This window comes from Narcine bancroftii, chromosome 8 (genome assembly GCF_036971445.1).
Source record: "Narcine bancroftii isolate sNarBan1 chromosome 8, sNarBan1.hap1, whole genome shotgun sequence".
Taxonomy (NCBI): Eukaryota; Metazoa; Chordata; class Chondrichthyes; order Torpediniformes; family Narcinidae; genus Narcine; species Narcine bancroftii.
In genome coordinates this window covers 79,757,131-79,775,528 of record NC_091476.1, presented here as the reverse complement: position 1 = coordinate 79,775,528, position 18,398 = coordinate 79,757,131, and the positions used below count along the sequence as shown (strand labels likewise).

The 18,398-nt window shown below is 46.7% G+C and overlaps 1 long non-coding RNA gene across 2 annotated transcripts in view; it reads left to right on the top strand.

The window, feature by feature from the left end:
- Window positions 1–18,398, top strand: part of LOC138740945 (uncharacterized) — a 111,647-nt gene that overhangs the window by 31,434 nt on the left and 61,815 nt on the right. The window lies entirely within an intron of this gene.

Below are 18,398 nucleotides of genomic sequence, written 5' to 3'. Positions count from 1 at the left end.
TTGAGGATTAAGATGGGAGATCTACACCCTAGATAACTGCAGAGCAGGAAATTGCTTGAGATAAATCTTATGCAAGGAATCTAGCAAAGAAAGGCAACTTTTGTGATGCTGAACCAAGCCATGAAAGACCTCAACAATGAAGACGCTGTTTACATCCGGTACCGCACGGATGGCAGTCTCTTCAATCTGAGGCGCCTGCAAGCTCACACCAAGACACAAGAGAAACTTGTCCGTGAACTACTCTTTGCAGACGATGCCGCTTTAGTTGGCCATTCAGAGCCAGCTCTTCAGCGCTTGACGTCCTGTTTTGCGGAAACTGCCAAAATGTTTGGCCTGGAAGTCAGCCTGAAGAAAACTGAGGTCCTCCATCAGCCAGCTCCCCACCATGACTACCAGCCCCCCCCACATCTCCATCGGGCACACAAAACTCAAAACGGTCAACCAGTTTACCTATCTCGGCTGCACCATTTCATCAGATGCAAGGATCGACAATGAGATAAACAACAGACTCGCCAAGGCAAATAGCGCCTTTGGGAGACTACACAAAAGAGTCTGGAAAAACAACCAACTGAAAAACCTCACAAAGATAAGCGTATACAGAGCCGTTGTCATACCCACGCTCCTGTTCGGCTCCGAATCATGGGTCCTCTACCGGCATCACCTACGGCTCCTAGAACGCTTCCACCAGCGTTGTCTCCGCTCCATCCTCAACATTCATTGGAGCGCTTTCATCCCTAACGTCGAAGTACTCGAGATGGCAGAGGTCGACAGCATCGAGTCCACGCTGCTGAAGATCCAGCTGCGCTGGATGGGTCACGTCTCCAGAATGGAGGACCATCGCCTTCCCAAGATCGTGTTATATGGCGAGCTCTCCACTGGCCACCGTGACAGAGGTGCACCAAAGAAAAGGTACAAGGACTGCCTAAAAAAATCTCTTGGTGCCTGCCACATTGACCACCGCCAGTGGGCTGATATTGCCTCAAACCGTGCATCTTGGCGCCTCACAGTTTGGCGGGCAGCACCCTCCTTTGAAGAAGACCGCAGAGCCCACCTCACTGTCAAAAGGCAAAGGAGGAAAAACCCAACACCCAACCCCAACCCACCAATTTTCCCCTGCAACCGCTGCAACCGTGTCTGCCTGTCCCGCATCGGACTTGTCAGCCACAAACTAGCCTGCAGCTGACATGGACATTTACCCCCTCCATAAATCTTCGTCCGCGAAGCCAAGCCAAAGATATAAACAGAAGAGACTGGACAGTAGGGGTCAGTCTTTGGGAATAGCTGACTAAGCAGGTGACCTATGATCTAACGACTGAACCAGAGTTCTGTTAAGCTTTATTCTTGTGCTGTGTAATAAACTGATTGTTAAACCGAAAACCTTCTCCTATCACGTCATTCAACGAGCACGCTGGACTCAAATGACACATAGATTAAATTGAGGGTAGGGTAAAGCCAGAATGCGACAGGTGTTGCCTGGGTTGGAGTTGATAGCATGTGGGAAAATCCCCACCATCTCCATGGTGTTTGCCTCCACATTGACCTCTCAGCTCTGTGTACCCCAATTACATCAGGGAGTACTGACCAGCCCTTCTAAGGTGAGAGTGTGGGGCAGTGGCTAAGTACCACATCAAGACCACATGGGAGGTGGTGTTCGTGGGCACCCTTGTATTAGCCCATTATGTGCCCATTCCCAAGCAGTCCAATCGTCTGCTGGTCAGGCATACCACTCAGGTTGTTTGCTTCATTGTGAGAGGGAAGGAAGCTGGGAACCCACCCACTCTCCTGCTTGACAGTAGGGGCTACCTCTCCACTGTAGGTGGATAGTATGGTGCACTCATGCCTCCCCTGGAACCCAGTGGTCACCAATAGGATTTGTGAGGGCTTGGGTGTGCAGGGGGGAGGCAGTCTGTGATGGGGCTCTGCCCTCCCAGATTTAAATTATCTGTAAATCCCTGTGGAACAGTGGCTGGGATTTCCCACCATATTCCCGCCCGCCCAGATGAAGCCGCCTTCCAGTCCAGTCTCTGTAATCTAAATTGTTTCCTTGCCTCAGTGCAACCCTCTGTTTACAGCATTGCTGCAGGTATTTTAGTTCCATGTCTTTCTAGACCTCTTGGTTCTGAGCCATCTGTCGGACTCTGGCTTGACCCTACCCTCAATTTAGTCTATGTGTCGTCTGAGTCCAGCGTGCTCGTTGAATGAAGTGATAGGAGAAGGTATTCGGTTTAACAATCAGTTTATTACACAGCACAAGAATAAAGCTTAACCAAGCTCTGGTTCAGTCGTTAGTTCATAGGTCACCTGCTCAGTGAGCTATTCCCCAAGACTGACTCCTACTGTCCAGTCTCTTCTGTTTATATAGATCAACATTATTACACTGAAGAAAAGTTGGCTTTCTTTGCTAGATTCCTTGCATAAGATTTATCTCAAGTAATTTCTTGCTCTGCAGTTATCTAGGGTGTAGATCTCCCATCTTAATCCTCAAGGCCAGATCATCCTGTTGTCTTGCTCAGAAATCAATTCATACCCCATATATTTCTAATTATTTCTTTGTTCTCGTCTGGCCACAGTCTTCGGTTCTACTCAACATTTCCTTATGCCTTAGCCTTCCTACTGAATTGGTTTATCCATTTTCTTTTTCTCTGATATTCTCAGGCATGGTACTCTTTGTTTTCGTCTGGCCATAGTCTTCTGCTCTACTCAACACCTCCTTATGACTTAGCATTCCTACTAAATTGGTTTATACATTTTCTCTCTTGTATTTGGAGGCAGCAAATTCTACAAGTAGTATAATCAGCCAACTTTGCTACATGCTGTGGCTGTTACTTAATTGCATTCCTATTTCCCTTAAACAGTATAATTGAAGTAAATAGTAAATTGTTACATAGTACTGGATTAATGAATACATAATGAATAGTACATAGGCATATTTTCTATGATTACTTAACCCCTTGGTTCCAACAGTCCCCCTTTTGGTCTCATGAAAATGAGACCAACCAAACCACCCGTTAACTTATGGGACCTCAGGAGTTTTGGCAAAGACTGGCATCCCCGACCCCTTGGTATCATCATACACCTGAAAGGGCAGTGTGGACAAATACATGCCTTGGGACCCGGTGATGGCTATCTGTGAAAACGCTCGTCGGACCAGACACTGGAGGCAGGGAAGGATGCACGGGATCAGGATCAAAGCCAACACCACCACTCCAGCAATTATCACTGCAGTATGGACCCATCCCCAACTTCCTGAGAACAAATTTCCCAACCACGCACTCCCCAAAGGCTGCCAGGTCTGAACAGGGACATGAGCTAATTTGCGAATACCTGAAGAAATATCCTTTACCACTTGCCGATTGTCATCAACTTTCAAACAACAATTAGTGAGATTCAATTTTCCACACACTCCACCCTCAGTGGCTAACAAATAATCTAATGCTATGCGATTCTGAAACACCGAGGTCCTAATCTGTTGCTGCTCTTCTGCCAACAGATCAAGACCCGTGGCTGTGTCTTCGTAATAATTTCCAATATAGCTTGTAAGCGAATAAGACGGTTTAACATATAAATCGGGGTTCGATACCCCCAGGACCCATCCTGGGCCCACACTTCAGTCCAGTGGAGGCCCCAGCACAGTGTTCAGGAAAGTCAGTCCAATCCTCAAAGTACTCTTCCAGTTCGTTATGGGCCCCCCAGGCTGACCACAAATAATTTGTACAGTTGTTTCCTTCTCCAGACCCTTCAAGGGCTAGGAACAACATCACCCATAGACCCCACATAGTGTTCATCACAGCCCCCTAAATTTAGTTGACTTCAATATAGATATCTCACTTCAAATACTGATATCCAGTCACCGTAATCCAATAGTCTCTTTAAAGGGACCCGTTAAAAAATTCTTAGTCCATAGTTTCCTCACAGTGTCTCAGTTATCTCCGTTCGAATCTGTTCCAGTGTCCATGTATGTGGGTCCGTTGCTGCACACTGACTCCAATGATACCACGTCTCTCCTTTTCCCTGTAGTCATACAGCGTGCGATGTTCTTTCCACCGCTCTGTAATGCCCTGTCCACCTGGGCTCCGACCACTTTCTCTTGATCACCTTTAACAGAACCCACTCCGCGACTGATGCTATCGGGGTTTCAACTTTTCATTCGATACTTGTAACCTGTTGTGAAAAAGCTCATACCAGAGCCGTTATTTTATCATAATAAAGCTTACATCTCATTGGACTTACCTCTTACTTTGTGGTATGAATCCCAGCTCCATGTCCCGGAAACTGGTGCCCCGTTTGCAGTTCATACGGCGTAAATCCTGTCACATAACTTACTGAACTCTTTATCGACATCAATGCCAGGGGCAGCGCATCCACCCAATTTAATTTGGTCCGTGCCTGCACTTTCCCGATCTTACCTTCTATTGTTTGGTTCATTCTCTCCACTTTTCCTTGGGATTGTGGATGATACACCATTCCCAAGGCATGTTTTAACCTCAACATCGCTTCTACCTCCTGTAAATCTTCACTCTTAAAATGACTTCCATTATCGGACCTGATCTTCCTAGGAAATCCGTGTATAGGAATATACTTGTTGATTAGGAACTTAATTACTGTCTTTGCATCTTCTTTTGGCAGGGATTGCCTCCGGCCAACCTGTGAACACATCTACTGCTACTAAGAGGTATCGATATCCCCTTGCCCTCTCTATCATGTCCGTGTAATCAATTACAATTTCCTGCCCTGGTAACTTAAGCAACGGAAACTGTCCTTTGTGAGGTTTCACAGTCGCCTTGACATTATATGTTATACATATCTTACAATCTCTGATATGATTGTCCACCATCGCCGGCAGGAAGGGGTGCCACCAATGTATCAAATACCTTATCATCTATTTCTTCCCACAGTGGGTTAACCCATGCGCCTCCTCCAGGAGGGGTTTCATGAGTCCAGATGGTAATACTGGCCTACCATCCATTGATCTCAACAGTCCTTGATCTTCGGTTGCCCCCCTTTCTTTCCATATCATCATTTCCTGGGGTGATTCCTTCGCTTCTTCCTGAATTATTACTCCTACCTCACAAGGCGGCAATAAGTCATGTGCCGTTCTATCTGCCTGCATCATAATGAACTGAAGGCCATTTTTGCAGCCGTGTCCGCTTCCTGATTTCCCCGAGCTACCATCGTATCTGTTTTATCATGGCCCTTACATTTAATAACTGCTAATGCCCTTGGTTTCAGGAGGGCCTCAGCCAATTTCCTAACATCCTTCTTGTGTTTAATTGGGGTCCTTGCTGCTGTTAAAAACCCACTTCTAATCCATTGACTAAGCTCAACCTGTATTGTCCCTACCATATATGCCGAATCTGTATATATATTTACCTCCTTTCCTTCTGCCCATTCTAATGCTGCTATCATTCCCTGTAGTTTGGCCAGTTGTGCTGACTCCCTTCCTCTCACTGTCCCTGTAATAATTTCTTCAAATCCATCTGTAGTTTTTTGTACTACCGCATAGGCAGCTTTTAATCCATCCGTGGGGTGTCTGTAACAACAACCATCTGTAAATAAGGTTTCATCTGGTTCTCTCAAGGGTGTAGCCTGTAAATCAGGTCTTATTTTAATATCCCTTAGAACCCTCTTTTCACAACAGTGTGGTTCTCCCTCTCTCATATTGTTTGCCATGTTAATGCCTTCATGGGTAAACGTAATATTTGGAGCATTCAGGATCTTTTCCAGTCTCGTCTGCCTCAGTGACGTCATTGTAAACGCTGTCGAGCTCACAAATGCTACAATACTGTGTGTTGTTAATACCGTCAGGGCATGTCCCATCACTATGTGTGCCACCTTTTGTAAAATTTTTGCTACCCCCGCTGCATGTCTCGTACATGGTGGGTGTCTGTCTTCAGTTGTATCCAGTGTGATACTCACATACATGAGCACACATCTTCCACCGCCTTTTTTCTGAAAAAGGACACCATTAATTGTGTGTGCTTTTTCAGAAACATCCGAAAAGAAAGGGTCTTTATAATTTGGAATTGGCAAATCTATAGCAGTTGTAAGAGCTTGCTTAAGTAGAATAAAACTCATCTCAGCCTGTGCAGTTCCAATCAAGTGTAGCCCCCAGATTCCTCATCCCCTGCTCATTCACCAAAGTTCACAGTGGATGTGTCAACTCACCATATGATGGGATAAACTGTCTACTATAACCCATCAAGCCCAAAAATGAAAGCATTTCCTTAACTGTCTTTGGTTTTGGCTGATGTAGTATTGCTGTTCGATGCACAGGGGATATCCCTGTACCTTTTGCTGAGACCATTCTTCCTAAAAAGGAGACCACTTGTCTGCAACATTGCAACTTTAAACGAGAGACTTTAAAACCTGACTTGAACAGCTGCATTAGCAGGAGCCTTGTGGCCTCCAAACAGGAGACAGGCTCAGGTGCTGTCAATAAGATGTCATCTACGTACTGGATCAGAACTACCCCATCTGGCAGTACTAGCCTCCCCAGCAGTTCTTTCAAAACCTGATTGAAAATCCCTGGGGATAAGATAAAGCCCTGTGGGAGTCGAGTATAACGTAACTTTATACCTCTATACGTAAAGGAAAACACATCTCTAAACTGTTCTGCCAGTGGCAAACAAAAGAAAGCATTTGCTAAATCTATACAAGAGAAGCACTCGTGGTCTGGAGTTAAAGCAGTCATGGTGGTATATGGGTTTGGTACTGGAACTGTGGGTGTTCGCACAATACCATTGATGCACCTTAAGTCATGGGCCATCCGATATTTGCCCGTGTCCTGTTTCGGAACAGATAAGATGGGTGTATTCCAACTCGAACACGAATGCTCCAACACCCCTGAATACATTAGGCCATCAATGGTATCTGCCAGACCCACCTCAGCCTCGGGTTTATGGGGATACTGTGTCTGCCAAATGGGAGTATAATCTGAGAGTTCAAAGGTTATGGGATGAACCTGCTGGCAAAAACCCACATCTGCTGGTCCCACTGACCAAAGGTCCTCAGGGAGAGAATCTAACATAGGGGCAGATTTGGGATGATCCATCTTTTCTCTACCATGAAAGCGTTCAATCTGTCTATGCTCAAGAAGGACCCGATCATATGAAGGGAACAAAATCCTGTGTGCCTGACCAGATGGAGAGAACTGCACTGTGGGTATTTGAGTATCGGACCAGTCGCTCAAGGACATCAAGTTCCGACACATCGGTTCCAAATATTTTGCCTGGTGATTAGTGCCAATTGCAAGAGTGACATGAGGAATGGCCTCACCGGCCATCACATACCACTCCAGCTGCTCAGATGTCAGTCCAACCGTAGCGGCCACTCCCTCCTTTCCTAACACTATGTAGTCCGAATTAATCTCCCATTGCATGCCCTCTACCTCTTCATAAATTTCATCCCCATCTCTATCATAAAAGAGGGTAACATGGAGGGGGTCAGAGGGAGGGGTATACGGGTGTAACGTCTGGATCCATGGCTTCCATTGATTATAAAGCTTTAGCAACCCTTCCTTCTGTGGGTCCTCCAGTTCCAGCAGCCCCCTGTAAATGTCAGCCCATAGTCCCTCCGACGCGGATGCTCCAGCGGCTGACAACAACATCTGAGAACCGGAACGAGGCGTAGTTAATGAATAGTTCATTGACTATCCATTTGGAAAGGTGACCTCTATTCCGCTGGGTCCGCAAAGGATCGATGCTCCACATCTGACCAGCAGATCTCTGCCCAAAAGATGACTAGGGCACATTGCCGACAGAATATACTGATGTGCGAAAGTCTGTCCTGCCACAGAGTGACTAGTGGTGTAGAAAACGGCAGATTTTCTGGTGTACCCGAGAACCCTATCAACTGGACACGAGAGGATGATTTTTTAGATTGAAACTCAGCGCCGGTAAGTGTTGAAAATCTGGCACCCGTATCTACTAAAAAGGATACTTCCATGTCCATCACTTTAATCTGCAGGAAGAGGTCTGCCAATCTAACCTGCTCTTGGGTGCTCGGGCCCCGTCACTGCTGGTAACATTGCTCCTCCTCCGTCAGCAATGGGAATTGTCCCGTCAGAGCGAGAGCCACATGGGGTGCCTGATGTACCAGGGGTGGCACTGATGATCTCTGGGGCTGGACCCAAGGCTCATATTGTGGTGGTCATTATCCCCTTCCCCCAGTGCCCTGAGGACCCCATGCTAGGGGGCACTCTCTCTTCCAGTGTCCTGGTTGACCATATCCAAAACATATGGCTGGTGGCATTCGTGGAACACCCCAACCTCTCCCTCTTACTCGGAATCCCCCCATTGGACCTCCAGTCCTGCCCCCATAGGTGGGACCCGGTGCCCAATTTGGGGCCAGGTGCCAATTCGTATTATTCCTTTGTGGTGGCTGCGGTGGCTGCTGAATCATCTGATTTGCACCCTTTGCGGGATTCTTTTTTGCCTCATTGGCCTTTTTCCTAGCCTCTTCCAATTGGAGCTTAAGGAGTTGCTCTTGTGCAGACTCTGTAATTTGTTTGTCCTCCTCTTGCTTAGCCCTATAACTCTTCATGTGATGGGTCAAATGTTTTTCCCATTGCTCAGTTGAGCAACCAGGAATATCAGGGTTATTCTCTAACGCCTCCCTGACTACAGCTGGCAACCCGTTCATTACGGCAGACCTAAATAGTGTAGTTTGCAAGGGTCCTGTGGCCGGGTGCACTCTGGCTTTACCCGTCCAACTCTCTTTACACTGACTCAAAAAGGTCGAGATCTCCTCATCCTCCTTAATGGAAAATGTCAGAGACTGCATGACACCGGGGCGAACGGGAAACTTATCCCGCATTGCACCTCCTAGTGCCGTAGCACATTTTGCAAATGGTTCGGCATCAGGGCACCTAGTGGTTCCTGCGACCATTTCTACCTGCTGTATTTCCCACAGCCCAGGCTGTTTGCCTAATAATGCCCTCCAGTCTCCCATTGCTATCTTATGTCCCATCGTATGTTGGCAGAACTTTCCCATCCACGCTCCGCCTCCCTCAGTAGGAGGTGGCATTTTATCCAAAACACAATTCATATTGGTGAACGAGAAGGGTTGATACCTTTCCCCAACTTGCGGTCCCTTATAAATTAGTGGTATCTGTCTATACCTTTCTGGGAGACGTAATTCCTCCCGGCCTCATAACTCATATCCCGAATGGGAGCGAGCGCTTCCCTGACCCTGTCTTTTGTGTGTGATCATTCTTCCCCTTATAGTGACCGGCTGTTCCTCATCCTCGCTCTCCACACTTACACTCGGTATCTCACTTTCTTCATCCTGAACTCTCTCCCGCTGCCATCTTACACTCACTGGGTCACCTCCCCTCATTGTCTCCTCTTCTTCCTGTTGTCTATTGTGAGGAGTGGGGGTGGAGTGATCCTCTGACATTCCTAACGAGAAGGCATTCTCAAGGGTTTGTACTTGCTCTCTCTCATTTGATTTTTCCAGTCGCATACTAGTTTCCCTTATTTTACATACATCGTTCTGTATTTCCTTCGTCAACTCCTTCATTTCCTCCACCCTTTCCTGCGTAACTCTCTTAAGTCTCTCCTTCTCCTCCTGGAGTTCTTGACCTGCTAATTCAGTGACATTCACTATTCCCTCAATTATCTGCATCGCTGGCATCTGGGGAATCGGATATGGTGGTGGCAATGTCTCTGGTAACTTTGGATATAGCGGGGCTGATGGCTTAACCTCCCCTGTCATCTCCTCCACCATTTTCTCCTTTGTGATAGGGGATCCCTTTTTAGTAGCATGCTGAAGGTTTGTTTCTACAGCCATGCAAGCCAATGTCATATTATGTAAATTTGCCCTTCTCTGTTCCTTCGCTTCCTTCTGTTTAAATTTTCTTCTATTCAAGATAGACCCTTGACCCTTTTTCTCATGTTCCTGTACCTCCTCTGCTGCCTCCCTTTCAGCTTCTCCTAAGTACAATACAAGCCTGATTTTTCCTAATCCTAGTGGCACCTTCCCCTGACTCTGCAGCTCTTTCCATATCTGATCGTACCGTTTCATAGTCTTTACTTCCTCTCCCTTCGGTAGTCCTCCCATTAATTGACTCCTTGTTTTTTCCCACTGCTGGTTTACAGATGGAGGAATCTATCCACGTTCCCCGTACTCTTGACATTCATCTCCTTCCATCTTACATTCCTATCTTTTTATCTTCAGACCTTGTAATTCAATGTGTCTACCTGGTAGAATTTTGCCACCCGTCAACCTACTTTGAAGCTTCACACTTTCTTAGAAACACAAAAGGAAAACTTAGCACCAATACTAAAACAAATACTATTATACAATACTAAAAAAATTAACTATTATACAATACTAAAAAATACTATTATACAATATGTTAACTAATTCTATTTGGCCAAGAACTTTAACTTTTATGTCTATGTCTCTACTAGGGGACTCTAACCCCTATTCCTCTAGGGGGACTCTAACCCCGTTTCTCTCGGGGGACTCTAACCACCATTTGTATTCCAGGGGACTCAAACCCATGTTTTTTTTTTTTCGCAGGGGTCTCCAACCCCCATTTTTCCAGGGGAATCTAACCCCCGTTTTTTCCAGGGGACTCTAACCCTCGTTTTTCTCCAGGGGTCTCTAACCCCCGGATTTCCAGGGGACTCTAACCCCTGGATTTCCAGGGGACTCTAACCCCCGGATTTTTTAAGCTTTATTCATTGGCTTCTACTAGGACTTTTGCAGATTAGTGACAACACACAATTTTATCATTGCCAATAGCAGAAATTCATTTAAACAGGCGTCTGCTTACCTCGTTTTGTTGAGTGGCCACTTGTTGTTATCACCACAATCGACCGTTGTTTCGTCTCTTTCTCTTCCATCACTTCTCCATCTTCATCACGTCGGGGTCACCAAATTGTCGGACTCTGGCTTGACCCTACCCTCAATTTAGTCTATATGTCGTCTGAGTCCAGCGTGCTCGTTGAATGAAGTGATAGGAGAACCTATTTGGTTTAACAATCAGTTTATTACACAGCACAAGAATAAAGCTTAACCAAGCTCTGGTTCAGTCGTTAGTTCATAGGTCACCTGCTCAGTGAGCTATTCCCCAAGACTGACTCCTACTGTCCAGTCTCTTCTGTTTATATAGATCAACATTATTACACTGAAGAAAAGTTGGCTTTCTTTGCTAGATTCCTTGCATAAGATTTATCTCAAGCAATTTCCTACTTGCGGTTACCTAGGGTGTAGACCTCCCATCTTAACCCTCAAGGCCAGATCATCCTGTTGTCTTGATCAGAAATCAATTCATACCCCATATATTTCTAATTATTTCTTTGTTCTCATCTGGCCATAGCCTTCTGCTCTACTCAACACCTCCTCATGACTTAGCATTCCTACTAAATTGGTTCATACATTTTCTCTCTTTTGTGTTTGGAGGCAGTGAATTCTGCACTTACCATAATCAGCCAACTTTGCTACATACTGTGGCTGTTACTTAATTGCATTCCTATTTTCCTTAAACAGTATAATTGAAGTAAATAGTAAATTGTTACATAGTACTGGATTAATGAATACATAATGAATAGTACATAGGCATATTTTCTATGATTACTTAACCCCTTGGTTCCAACACATCTGAGCTGCTGCTTGCAGTTCAATGCCCTCAAACTCCGTCCCAGGATTTTTCTTGCAGGTCCAGAGCTTCCATTGCTGTTCCAGGCACTTAGCCTCCAGGGATTCTACCTCCCTATCTCTCTGGCTGCTCAACTCAGATGTGATGCCCAACTGGCGTCAGCATAAGGATAGCAAAAACCATATGGCTGCTCCTTGACTTCCTCCCAAGCCTCGCGAAACCCCAGTAACTCCAGGTGAGAGACCACATAGTGCCCTATTTTCTGCCCACAAGGGTCCATCTTATGGGACCAATCGACCCTTCCAACATGTTTTGCCAGCCAGGCAAACCAATCCCTGTTCGTTACCTGGCCACCCAGGGAAGGCGAGATCAGATGTGCAATTGCCTCTGTCTGTTACGGCTCATGCACACACATGTCTCTATCCACACATTGACTATGACACCCACTGTAGTGATTAGTACTAGCAGGTAGCACTGAGTCAGAATAGTCTCCCACTCCAACATTTTTAGGACAGTGTCCGATAATTGACCTCTGTACCCTGCTCACAGCACCAATTGAATTGTGTGGAAAGGGTTAGTTTTTGGGTACAGCAGGCAAACGAGTCTGGACACAGTGCGGTACAACAATACACGGGCTTTATTAAAACAGGACACAGTAAAAATGGCTCTGGGGCAGTCCCAGAGCAAACACAGTTAATCGGCTACAACACCTACACACAGGTTAAGCCAAACAAGTTCAAATACAAGAAGCTTTACAGATACACACATGTTACTAGCTCGCACCCAACATTTAAATCCCAACTGAGGAAGAGTCAAAGCGTCAAAGGAGTGTGCACGAACCCTCACCCAGCTCAGGAGTAATGACATGTGGGCATAGTGTTCTGACTCCTGACAAGGTGCCCTAACTGGCTACCTACAGGGAAGAAACACAGCCTCTAACCCCAAGTAAATGGAGGGCTGTGGCTACAATGCCGATATCTACTGGGTTTCTGATGATAGACTGGTTGAACAAAGGGTTGCTTGCCCCTTACCTGTGTTCCCCTCCAGATAGTATCCACCATGGCAACAATGACCCAGAACAGTTGTGCAGGACTTGACTATGTGACAAAGAGAGTGAACAATCATGTGCTCAGGTTTAAATATCCTGCTCTGCTGAGCAAGGGCTGTGATGTATGGGGCCAGTCAATGACAGTACGTGCTCCGGCTGGTGGGTGGCCACGCACCAGATTGGCAGGCTGGAGAGGCTGGGCGGTGCCTAATGGATGATGGACAGTTCTGTGTTGCTTTCGATATCTGAGGTATAGTTACCTTGCCAACGTAACACCTTCTTAGTGTTGCGAGTCCAGAGGATCCCAAAACCCAGCAGCGATAGAAATTCACCAAGACAAATGGTTACTTCAACAAATGTTGCTTTTAATTTTCTTTAAACATAAAAGCAGGATCATACTTTAACTTATTACTATTAACTTATCCTAACTTAAACCCCTTCTGATTCTCAGTGCACATGTATGCAATGTATATATGTTTAGGAACGTTCTTTGATTCATAGTCCAATCTCCCTTCTCACTCCTCCAAGTTCACCGGTATCACACAATTCTTATACTGTGTACAGAATTTAATATTTATGAATTTTCACCGAGTTCTGATGCTTACAGGTAAATGGTTACCGCTCAGGAGGGTTCTTGTTGGTTTTCAGAGAGAGAGATTAGTTGCTAGTTGGAGACACACAAACTGATTTACTTCCATCAGTAACTTCAATGTCTTGCAGAAGAAACTTGGCCCATCATGGGTTTTCCAAATGATAACCTCTTCTTCTAGATCACCACAGAATTAGGCTTGTTTCCCTTATTTCAGGAGAAACACTCTGGCCAGCCATTTCCTCTTGTAAGGACTACAAATGTTTTCAACAGGCTGAACTCAGAACTCTCCAACTGAATTTTCTCTCTCTCTCAAAAAGAGAAATCCTTTGAACAATCTTATCAGCCTCTGAGCGTGGACTGTATCATTTGCACCTGCTTTTTAAAATTCCTTCCTAAACAATTTAATTGTCTTTGCAAAGGCACTCGGAGCCTGGATGTCTGGCTTTCAGCAATGCTCTTATATTTTAAATGAGATCTCTTTTGTGAAGTGTTTCTGTCTGTTTGTGACCTATACTCTAACCCTAATATAATATACATTGTAACATTGGCTACAAGGCCAGACTCTGTGCCAGAGACCTGACCACTGTGCCTTGCCTCCCCATGCCCACAACATTATGCAAAATGGCATACTTTATTTACAGAAGGTAAACATGAGAAAATGACCACAGGCGTGCCCTGCACTGATTCTCTGTTCCCTTACCTTCTCCTGACTGTCACCCAGCTCCCCTCATCCTACCTTCCAGGTGTGTTAGAATCCCTTTAACTCCTGTCTATCAACCCCCTTAGCCACCCGAATGATGCAGAGTTCCTCCAACTCCAGCTCCAATTCCTAACTTGCTTTGGCAGGAGATGCAGCTGGATGCATTTCTCGTAGATAAAGATGTTTAGGATACTGCTGGCTTCCCTGATGACCCACATTCTGAACAGAACACTCCACTGCCTTGGCTACCATTCACACTGTCTCTGACTAGAGAGAAAGAAAATATGCAAGATAAATAAAACCTTACCTTACCTGTTCCTACCTGCTGAATCCTTTTTGTTCCTCAAATGGGGTAGCCCTTACTGACTTCAACTCCTGCTCCACCACCTAAGCCTCTTGAGCTAAAGCCTCAAGGTCCCACTCCTATCCTGAGCCACTTCCTACCCTGTTTAACATTTCTCTGTAACTCTCAGTTCCTAAAGTCTGGGCAACATCCTAGTAAATCTTCTCTGCACTCTTTCTACCTTATATCTTTCCTATAGTTAGTTGACTAAAACTGCACAAAACCCTGTCTCACCAATGCCTTATACAACTCAACCATAACATTTGAACCCCTGTAAGCAATACTTTGATTTATGAAGGCCAATATGCCAAAAGATTTCTTAACAAACCTATCCACCTGTAACACCACTTTCAGGGAATTATGGAATGGTGTAGGTCAGTGGGACTAATGCTATGATGTTTCCAGCAAGACTAGAAGGGCCAAATGGACTGTTGTTCTGTGCTGTAGTGTTCTATGGTACTTCCAGATCCTTTGAAATATCCAATCAAAATGTTAGAAAAAATAGTCACGTTCCTTTCTCCAAATTAACCAATGATATCCCTGGCCGTTGCCATCCCGGTGTTGGCATTGATCATTTAAACTGCACTCAGAGCAGCTTCTGTTTATTTCTGTGTTTGAATTCGATGGAAGAAAATGCCGGCAACCAAGGCAACTGACAAAGGAAGCAAGAAGCGCAGGAGGTCGAGGAAGGAGAGTTATTCCATCTACACCTACAAGGTGTTGAAGTAGGTTCACCCCGACATGATTGTCTCCTCCAAGGCCGTGAACATCATGAGCTCGTTCGTGAACGATATTTACGAGCAGATCGCGGGCGAGACTCCTCGCCTGGCCCATTACAACAAGAGGCCAACCATCAGCTCCCGAGAGATCCAAAACACTGTGCGCCCCGTGTCGGAAGGGACAAAGTAGTGACCAAGTACACCAGCTCCACAAAGTGTGGGCAAACAAACCAGAAACCCAACGGCTCTTTTCAGAGCCACTCACAGACTCGCTGAAAGAGTTGTCCGAATATTTCGAGATGGAATTGGAACAACATCAGCCCTGGATGTTTGTGCTTCGGGACACAGCTGATTCCGGGTGTGTTTGACAATGCGGTTCAACTGCCTGGTCTCACCCTCGTCTCACTGTTGCATTCCTGCCTGCTGCCCTGACACGGAAAGTTAACCCTCTACTTCCCGTCAGCTGGTCTGCCTTGAAATACTTTATGCTCATCGATAGGGTTTTTTACTGTTAAACTATGGTTTAAAATAATTTCTTGGTGTGTTTAGCAAATGTCATTTTGAGGACTATCAGTTTGTGTGCCTCTCTCATCACCTGTTCATTGGTGAATCAGTCCACACTTTGATTGGCTAATTTCCCTCTGAGCACTGATGTCTGCTACCGCCTGTAAACACCCAGGAGATACAAGGGGGAAATGAGGAGAATTTTGTCCTTTTCAGGAAACAGTAGCTGTCTTCGGTGCATCTTCCGCTTTGAGGGCGGCTGCAGGAGTGGATCCCAACCTAAAGCCTGAAGACCATAAAAGGCTGCTACAGTCCACTTCAAATGGCCTATTTTGTCACAGGGCCTCGTAGCACCTCTGCATCATAAGGTGCCACCCATCATAAATATGCAGCAAAGCATTGGCCGTCTTCCTTACCCATTATCCCCCACACAAGTGGAATAGCTCTGTTTCCCATACAGTTCCAGCTGCATTAGGGTCACCAACAAGCCTGCAGGAGACGTTGACATACCCCTCCATAAATCTTCATCCGCGAAGCCAAGCCAAAGAAAGAGGGTTTATGAATAGGGTGGACCACAAATGCTATTCCGCATTTTAAGCAGCAGAGGGTGCCCTGGTGTCGGAGCGGCCAGCTGGGGTGTGATAGATAGCAACAACCGTCCCCCGCCTGCTACCCCACTGCACCAATGGACCCCGCTCCACTGCCTGAAGTCCCCCTCCCCGCTGCCTGACAGACCCTGCCTTACTGGGGAGGGGAAATTGGCGGATATGTCAGGGCAGAGGCGGGAGACGTCTGTCAGGTTGTGTGGCGGGGACTGTCAGGTAGCAGGGAGTTGGGTCACCGTCTGATAGTGTCATCAGCCCACCCCTTAGCAGCCGCTTTCAGACGGCTGCATTCAGGTGCGTTGGGGGACTGCCAATCCACAGATTATCCCTCCCAGAGGAGGTTTGGTGAGTGCACCTCGGAGACGCGTCAGGCTTAAGGGTGGATACCCCGACAGCTGCATAGGTGTAGAATATGCGCCTTTATATATTCTGGCCACCTGAAAGAGCATACTTTGAAATTGCCAAAATGTTGGTAATCGGGAAATCAAGGAATGGGGAGTGGATAACGAAGTGTAAAGTGGGTAGCACAGACAATATTGGTTCAATTCAGGAGTGAACATGAAACATGAGAAGAGCAGAAAAGGTTTTAGACAGACGTCAGGGAGTGACAAATTAACAGAGCAGAAATCCTCCACTCTTGCACAACTGGTGTTCACCCTGACACAGACATCGTGAGTGGCTCTGAAAAGAGTGGCTCCATGGATTTGTCCTTCCCTGCTCTCTTTGTGTGAAATCGTTCTGATTTCCTGTGAGAAACACAGATCTGATTAAATAATTTCTCAGATGAAGCAATATAACCTTTTATTCAACGTTCTTGAAAGAGAGTGTGTCAGTGAGAACACACTCACTGATATTCAACAACCTTTATACATTATTTGTGTTAATAACCACTCCTTTGTTAATTTAATTGGTTAGCTAAGTGAGTAATTGATATGTTATTATTGTGGCGGCACACCACTAGGCAGGCGAACCGGCCCCGCTTGTAATCCACGCGGCGGGGCAGCAGGACAAAATGGCGCTGTGAGGGATTTCCCCTTCTTCTCAGCACAGGGATTAGAAGCCCGCACTGGGGGAACCACATGATGCCCAGGTGACATCAGCGCCCCCCAGCGTGGTTCACATCCAAGTCCGGGAAGGGACTACGTCCAGCCCAGCAGCCTGCAATAAATCTGTTCTGCTCACTGAGCTCAACTCGTCTGGTTGTGTGTTCTTTCAGTAGCAGTGTAGCTGCCGCTACAATTGGTGACCCTGACTGGTTCAAAGGTCTTTGAACCCATCATGAACATATCTGGGATCAGTACTATAGCTGTCAAGCTGCCTGACTTCTGGGTTCAGGTGCCAGAGACCTGGTTCGGCCACGCGGAGGCTCAGTTTCACCTCTGCTAGATTTCATCTGATACAACCAAATTTGACCATGTGGTTGCCGCCCTGGACAAGGCCACTACCAAACATTTGCTGCACCTCATTCAGCACCCACCTACCAAAGACAAATATGAGACCATCAAATGAGTGCTCACCAGATTCCTCGGACTATCCAGGAGCCAGAGTGCCGCTCGGATGCTGCACCTCGACACTCTTGGGGACAGGTCCCCGATGGAACTGATGGACGAGATGCTTGCGCTCATGGGTGATCACACCAACTGCCCACTCTTCAAGTGCATTTTCCTCAACCATTTTCCCGAGGACATCCGGCCGTTACTGGCCCAAGAGAGCTTTACCGACCCAAGGAAGGTCACTCAGAAGGCCCAAGAGCTATGGCTGGAGCGATTCCCAGAGGGCTCGGTGGTCCAGCAGGTCATGGGGCATGGGCATGACCACGTCAATCCCGCCCCTAGTGCTGCAGTAGAGCATCCGGCCATGCAGGAGCCACCAAGAGCATAACCAAGGGCACGGCATCCGCTCCAGGCCTCTGCTCCTACCACCAGCGCTGGGGAGCCAAGGCTCAGAAGTATCATCAGCCCTGCTCATTCCAGGGAAACGAGCAGGCCGGCTGCTGTTAATGGCTGCGGTGGCTGGCCAAGGACACAGCCTCCTCTACTTGCGTGACTCAGTCAGCAGCCGGTGGTTCCTTGTTGACACTGGGGCCCAGATCAGCATCATCCTGGCCACGGCCATCACGTCCAAGAACCGACCTCAAGAACCTCCCCTCCGTGTGGCCAACACAACAGAGATCCGGATGTATGGAGACAAGACATTCCACTTCCAGATCGGCCAACAAAAGTTCTTGTGGTGGTTCACCGTCTAGTCCCTTCTGACTGCCATCCTGGGGGCTGACTTCCTCC